The 8328-nt window shown below is 41.9% G+C and overlaps 1 protein-coding gene across 1 annotated transcript in view; it reads right to left on the reverse strand.

Moving 5' to 3' along the window:
* The window catches only part of HS6ST3 (heparan sulfate 6-O-sulfotransferase 3), a 1172281-nt gene that overhangs the window by 692460 nt on the left and 471493 nt on the right, over positions 1-8328 (reverse strand). The window lies entirely within an intron of this gene.

Below are 8328 nucleotides of genomic sequence, written 5' to 3' on the forward strand. Positions count from 1 at the left end.
TGGTTGGATCGCTGGTGCATCGCTAAATGTAAAAGGGCCTTTAAACCAAGGACTCTTAATCCCTTCCGAACCAAAAGAAACAGTAAATCTGACCACTCATGTAAATTGTCTTGTAGACTTCAAAGAGGACCTGTGATCAGCTAGCCTTTGTGATCCCAGGTGCCCCACAGGTCCCAACAGGGTGTGGCACACTCGTGATCCTTACTGAATACTTGTAGCTTATAGGGCATGTCACACTAAGAGATATTCCTAGCAATATCGCTATAAGACCAGACAACCCATTTCTTTCCACCAAAATAGTGACTAGAGTGAAAATTGCAAGAAATATATTTTTTATAAAGGTTGTGATATGAAAAAAAATTGTGATTTTTTTAAGCACATATAATACAAAAAAAGTTTATAAACAATAGCACATTTTTTCATGATAGCTTCCCTTAAAGTTATGAGACCTTGAGACCAGGAATGGGTTTCAATCTCTGGATGTATGCAACAAAAATACTATTCACTGACAGCAAGCAGATATTCTGAAAAGGCTGCAGAATATGAGGATATTAGAAAGCTTAATAATAGACGTTTGATGAATATTATATCAAACTTTAAATTCCTTTGAATGAAAAGGTAAAAAGCTAAATAAAGCAAATATTTGCTTATTTCTTCATTCCGCCTTTTTTTGGCTTTTTAGCAGTTCTTTTTCATTGGTGACTACAGATAAGTTCACCATGTTTAATAAACAATAGGATTTTTTATTTAGCTTTGAATGTGTTCCATGTTTTTGAGAATCATGACCTGGATTACACTCTTACAGCACATCAATAATTGTCAGATTTTGTACATAACGTTCTAATGAGATACAGTTAATGTTTCCTGCCTTCTGGTATGTGGGGTTTCTCACTGCTGATAATTGGCTTTGCACTGAACTTCAAATAAATTAAATAGGATGTTAATAGTCTGCGTAACTGAGGCAAATGCAACAAAGAACGCTGTACAGCAGAACATTGGGAAGCTAAAATATGTATCGCTTCAATTTGTAGTATAGGCTTTTTCTTTAGTAGCCTGTTTTTATAGTTCTGGTCAAACTGATAATTGGTTCATCTGATTATTTTTATAACCTTACGACAGAGAACAACAAGGTACATCTCTAATACAATTACATATATGTGTGTGTGTGTATATATATATATATATATATATATGTGTGTGTGTGTGTGTGTGTGTGTGTGTGTGTGTGTGTGTGTGTGTGTGTGTGTGTGTGTGTGTGTGAAAAAAAATAAGGTTCCCCTCCAAACAGCAAAAAGATGAAAATAAATTGATTCCATGCCAAAGGTACACAACGCTTCAGCTCCAGGTGTGATTCTTTCTCAAGTGACTTTGGAAAGGCTCACACCTTGAGCCTAAATGTTGTGTACCTTTGGCATGGAATAATTTTTTTTTTACTTTTTTTACTATGTTTGGAGTACAACATCTCTTTCTCCTATATTTTATCATTATCCATTTGCCAGTGAATTTGGATGACTGCACCCACATTTTGCAAGTCTGGTGTAAGTTCAATTTATTTTTTATTTCTGCTTCTCTTGCATGTTGACCCAGTCAGAAGCCAACATCGTGGGTATCAATGTGGCAGGAGTTTTGTTGCCTTTCCAAAATTGCCATGGCTGAAAATCTGTACCCAAAAATAGGGACAGATTCTTGGAGTTACTAGGTCACCCTTGTGTCATCAATTATGAGTCTCACATTAGGGTCAATTTAAAACCTTATAAGTTCTGTGTATTTTCAGATGGCGTCCAGCCTTTCAGCGTTGGGCAGAGAGGGGTATGTAGCAAAGCCAGGTAGGCTAGGGCAGTGGCGGGCTGGGCCGGGTGGCAGGGAGGAATTTTCCCCCCGGGCTGGTTAATTGGCAGAAGGACAGGGCCACAGCGCTTGTTGTGTACATAATAGTACTGTCGGCATCATCAGAGGACTGGAGACAGGAGGAGAGCGGCCGCCGCACTAGCAGCTGCAGACACAGGGGGGCTGGGCGGGCTGCCTGCCACACAGACATAGCATAGGCATAGGCTAGCATTAGCTGAGACAGGGTTGCTGGGCGGGTGGCCGGGCACTACTGCAGCCACACACACATAGGCTATGTGTGTGCGGCGCCCCGCCCACTCGCCCTCCCTCCAAGTGTCTGCTAAATGCTATGTGACATTATCATAGCATTAGCAGACACAGGGGGGGCGGGTGGGGGGGCGGGCCGCCGCACACACATAGCACATTAACTGACACAGGGGGGTGGGCGGGCCACGGCAGCACACATAGGTTGCATCATTCATTATAGTACTGTGTAGCAGTACAGAGACATGGGGAGGGGAGGGGAGGGGCACTCAGTCACTGCACACAGAGTCAGTCTGTCACTGCAGGCTGACTGAGACAGTGAGACAGCACAGACGTGGCAGCCTGTGATTGGAGGATATGGCCGAGGTTCAGAGAGAGGGGGGTGGGTGGGTCATGTGTACAGTGTGCTACGTAAGCACGTCTCTGAACCGTCCCCAGCCATAGCTGAGAGAAGAGGCAGAGATCAGCCGCCATTGCTCACACAGTGAGAGCCTCAGCCCTCAGCCAGGCCTCAAACTGTCCACTCGTGACTCACTCCACTGAGTGCACTACTGATCGTGTGTCCTCCAGCCCAGGCAGGCTCCTCCAGCACAGCAAGTATGGGAAAATGTGTTTTAGCCACATTCACAGACATCAATAATGTGGATGTGGCCCTCTAAAATGTTAATGTGACTGTGACTGATGTGTCCCTCTAAGGCCTGTTTCACACGTCAGTTTTTTCTTGTCAGTTACAATCCGCCAAAATGGCGGAAAGCGGATCCGTTCGTAACTGATGCAAACGGATGGCAGCGGACCATTTTTTTTACGGATCCGTTGGCTGAAGAATTTTTAAGGAACCGCAGTTTGGGGAAGAGAAAGAGAGAAAGAGAGAGAATTTTTCCATGCCCCAGAAAGTATTTCAGGGTTAAATTGCCAGCTGAGTTCATGCCTCCGGGCATGCGCAATACAAAAATGCGGATCATTCAGCCAAAAAAACGTTACATGCTCCGTCTGGGCATGTCGGCGGACGGTAAAAAAATGGCGGATCCGCAAAAAAACGGATTCAACGGATGGCCATCCCCATCCGTCAAGATCCGCCAGTAATGCAAGTCAATAGGAAAAAAAACTGATCCGCCAAACAAAATGGCGGATCTGTTTTTTTAGGAAAACAGCGGATCTTGACTGATGGCAAAAAACTGACATGTGAAACAGGCCTAAGGCAACTTTCAGATTTGCGTTCGGAGGTGCAGGGCCACCGCTAAGCTCTGCCCCCGTCCCACCTCCTCCGGTCAGCTCCTCCTCTGATCGCATGACGCAGCATGTAATCAGCGTACCCTATAGTTAGCGTTGGGTATGCTGGTCATGCGCTGGTACATTTTTGCTGGTGCTTGCGCGTTTTTGGCGCTGCGGCAAGCGCACAAAAATGCGTCGTGTTGCTTTTTTGTGCACTTAGTTGATTTCATCACACCAAGCTGTTTGCCTATTGCAGATTCAGTCTTCCCAGGCTGGTGCAGGGCTACAATTTTGTTTCTGGTGTCCTCCGACAGCTCTTTGGTCTTCACCATAGTGGAGTTTGGAGTGTGACTGTTTGAGGTTGTGGACAGGTGTCTTTTATACTGATAACAAGTTCAAACAGCTGCCATTACTACAGGTAATGAGTGGAGGCCAGAGGAGCCTCTTAAAGAAGAAGTTACAGGTCTGTGAGAGCCAGAAATCTTGCATGTTTCTTATGTTCCGCCATAGTTTGCAAAATAAATCTTGCCAAATCAGACAAGGTGATTTTCTGGATTTGTTTTCTCATTTTGACTCTCATAGCTGTGGTCTACCTATGATGTCAATTACAGGCCTCTCTCATCTTTTTAAGTGGGAGAACTTGCACAATTGGTGGCTGACTAAATACTTTTTTCCCCACTGTATGATACGTATAGGACAGTGAGGACCTTCATACTATATATAGGGGGCAGTGGGGACATCATATTGTATATAGGGGCTATGTAGCCATTTTACTATATGTAGGGAGCTCTGGGGTCCTCAATGTATTATAAAGGGCTTTGGGGAAAATCATATTGTGTATTGAGGGCTGTAGGACTATCATTCTGTATATACAGAGCTGTGTGGGTACTCAAAGGACATTATTTGTTATAAAAAGAGACATTATTAGTTTTGATAGGGGCACTCAGGTCCCATTATTTATTTTTGTTGGGGGGGCATTATTAACTTTAAGTGGACACTCAAGAGTATTTGTTTCTGGAAGGGGGCACTTGGGATATTATATAGAATTTTTTGGGGAGGGAGTAATCCTAATAATGCCATAATTTTTTAAATATTGGGGTCAGTGCTCCACACCGCAAGTGCACGCAGAGTGGGGAGTTTTTGTAGGTTGGAAATAGATGGCTACGTCGCTTTAAATGTGTTTTTATTGTAATCTGTGCAGACAAGCTGTGGCTGGAGAAGTGGTAATGGAGGTCTGGGACAGATGGAAAAGACTGGAAAAGTGAACAACCCGAATCAGAAAGAACGTCATGTGTAAGTTAAACTGTACTGTAATCACGTGTATGTTCTGTGGGACTGGTATCTACCAATATACAGTTACTGTAAGGTGGTAAGATTGCTCTTTTTAGTAGTGTTTTTATTTTTTTTATTTAGTAACAGGTTAATGTGTTTCAGTCATTATGTAGTAGAAGGTGTATGGTGGTATTATTGGTCTTTGTATAGAGTGTTTTGTTATATAGAGATAATGGTCATATTATTATGTATTCTCTGTGTATTGGTGATGATAGTGGACATTGTGTAGCCGTATTGTTTGGTCTTTTGTAGTAGTCATTTTGATAATATTGGTCTTTGCATTGTGTGTTGTTGGCTAGCAACAGTGATATACTGTAATTACAGATGCTATTTTATATGGATATACGGCGGTCATATGGGGAAACATGCACTTTGGGGCTTGGACCCCTGGTCTTTTAGGACCCTAGCAACACCCCTGCGTACTGTGTGTTTACATGTCCGTGTTTCCGGAGTTGTATGTTTGAAGGTAAGCTCAGTTATGGTACCATATCTAAGCAGTAAGCTTGGTTCTGGTACTGTATCGATGTAGTAATCTAGATTCTGGTACCATATGTATGCCATAAGCTTGGTATTGTTCCCGTATTTATGTAGTAGACTTAGTAATCTCGGTTCAGCTCCCATATCTCTGGAGTAAGCTCTGTTCTGCTCCCATATCTCTGTAGTAAACTCTGTTCTGCTCCCATATCTCTGTAGTAAGCTCATTTCTGCTCCCATATCTCTCTAGTAAGCTCGGATCTGCTCCCATAGCTCTGTAGTAAGCTCAGTTCTACTCGCTTATCTCTGTAGTATGCTCGGTTCTGCTCCCATATCTCTGTAGTAAGCTTGGCTCTGCTCCCTTATCGCTGTAGTAAGCTCGTTTCAGTTCCCTTATCTAAGTAGTATTCTTGGTTACTGTATCTATGTAGGCAGTAAGCTAGGTTCTACTCCCATATCTATGCAGCAAGCTTTGTTCTGTTCGCATATCTATGTACCAGCCTGTCTTTAAAGCTTGTCATTGCTGCTGCTTTAATGCAGCGGCCAGAGATAAGCAGGGCAGAGGTGGGCCACCACAATTCGAGGGCCACTGCCTTGTGATTGCCCCCCAGGCTGAAAAGTGCCAGCCAGCCCCTGGGCTAGGGTTAAATCCTAGCCTTACAGGTTCTGATTAGATCACCTGGCCAACCCTTCATATAACTAGGAAAACTGCTCTCCTTAGTCAGCTCAGGGAAGCTGAACAAACGGGATGTATCTTGGAGCTGAAGAGAAAGTATCCAGGGCTTGTTCTGTTCTATTTAGTTAGCCCCAAGATAAGGCTACAGATTTATGATTATGAGTTTGTTTTGGTGCTGGGCAACCTGTGGAATGCAATAAAAGCCGCATGTGTTTGGACTAAAACTGCGTTGCCTGTGTGAACGCTACTTTGTGCCTAATGCCTACCTTAGAGAATGAATCACTACAATATACTGCATATACAGAGTAGTAGTTACAATGCATAACTTGAAAGTAAGAAATGATTACTGTTTGAAATTTATATTACTTAGAAGTTGCTAGTGTAGATATTTATTTGTAAAATTTAACATTTTTAAATTTTTGCTATTGTTCTCAATTGTTGGGACAGGAAGAAATGAGGATTGTGTCTTTGAGTACTGCCTACAAGGTAGATGAAGCCGTTGTAGTAGAAAAGGCATTTATTGATTAAATAAATGCATTTCAGGGAGGGACATGACAGATGTAACAATTACATTTAACACCCTCATGATCTCTTCCCCACAGAGGTCTCCAGGTGTGTATGATGTAAACATGGAAAACATTTGTAATAATACCAAATGAGGATGAATTAGTTATAGAAATATAAATACAGAATAAGGATACTGTGTCCACTGAGTTATAAAAATAGCACATATAAAATTTGTTCAGGATGTTCCTTCCTATTTTTCCCTGTTCCCTCTTCACTTTAATCAGCTCCTGCCTGCACTCCTGGAGTGAGTGATTGAAGCAGCAGTCTTGGGTGGCTTCCATCACATTCAATCAGTGCTGTGCCTGCTCGACCACAATCATCACAGGTGAGCACCCTAGTGTTAGAATCTGTTTAGTTTGAGACTACATACCATTTTCTTGTAGCGTTCTGGCTGCTGGTCTTTTTCCTCTGGTGCTGGGTTTGCCTTGGGTCAGGTGATTGTATCACCCTTTATTAACCTGCACCTTTGCCTTCTGTCTGTTTAATTAGTGCAGTGCTGGGACCTCTGGTTCTGCTAGTCTTAGTTTCTGTTTTCAGTTTATTTCTGCAGCCTTCTCTTTGTTTTCTATTAGGAGGTGACCCATTTTTGTACCCAGTCCTTAGATCTTTCAGGGACCCCCTTCTCCCTATCTATAGGTCTTTGCTTGACATTAACCTAGGATCGTTGCTGGGTCTATTCACAAGGGTATCGTAGGGTATCATCCTAGTCATAGTGCAGGGTCAGTTTTCCCCCTTCTTCCCTAGTCCTGTGCCGCAGATCTGTAACACCTAGAGCACTGTGTCTTTACTTGTATGGCTATACTGATCCACCCATAGCGTGCCTATGTTTTTTCTTTGCTACATGTTAGAAAAATGCACATTTACCAAATTCTCACTGCCCTTGTCCACTGCCATAGCGTACTGAGTTGGACCATGGAGCAACCTGCACATCTCTAATACATATAAATATTTGTGTATATATATATATATATATATATATACTGTATATATATAGTGCTCTTCACAAAATCAGTACTCCCCCTGTGAAGAGTAAGATTTTAATTAATATCTCACTGAACACAAGAATAATTTCCATAATGTCTAACTTTCATAAAACAGTTTTAACCCGTAACATGACAATAAGGTTAATAATAAAGCTTTCATTACAAAATTTCAGTTTTGCTCACATTAGATGATACAAAAATGAGTAAATTAAACCCCACATCATAACCTCCTACATATAGTATTTTATACGACCGCCATGATTTTTAAGGACATCTCCAATTCTTCTAGGCATGTAATGAATAAGTTGGCGATATATTGTAACATCTAGTAACGGATATCATTTTCTTTTTTTCAAGAAAGACCTCTTTTAGAGCCTGGATGTAGTATGATGATCAATTTTTTACTTCAGAATTCCCCATAGATGTTTCTGTTGGGTGCAGATAGTGAGACATACTTGGTCATCTAATCACTTTTACCCTGTTCGTCTTCAGAAATGCAACATATATATTTTAGATCATCTTGGAAAAGTGCACGTCTACTAAGGGCGCAAAATAATAGTAGCATCTTCTCTTTCAATACAGAGCAGTACATCTGTGAATTCATTATACCATCAATGAATGGTGGCTCCTCATCACCAGCAGCACTCATGCATCTCCACATAAGTACACTGCCACCACTATATTTCACTGTAGTCACCATGCAGTTAGAAAATTAATTTAGAAAAATGCTTGGTGTCTGGTATCGAGTAGATAAATTTCATTGATAGTATCATGAATTCATTGACGTACTGTTTTATATTTAACCCCTTTCCGACATTGGGCATAATAATACACCAATGTCGGACACACTCCCTTTGATGTGGGCTCCGGTGCTGAGCCCACATCTTTTCTGGCACGTCAGCTGTTTTGAACAACTGACATGTGCCTCTAACAGCTACAGGTGTAATTGCAATCCACCTGCGGCTCTTGACCCATTAAGTGCTTCTGTCAAAT

Source organism: Dendrobates tinctorius, unplaced genomic scaffold (assembly GCF_039654945.1).
Source record: "Dendrobates tinctorius isolate UK_male_01 unplaced genomic scaffold, ASM3965494v1 ptg000026l, whole genome shotgun sequence".
Classification (NCBI taxonomy): domain Eukaryota; kingdom Metazoa; phylum Chordata; class Amphibia; order Anura; family Dendrobatidae; genus Dendrobates; species Dendrobates tinctorius.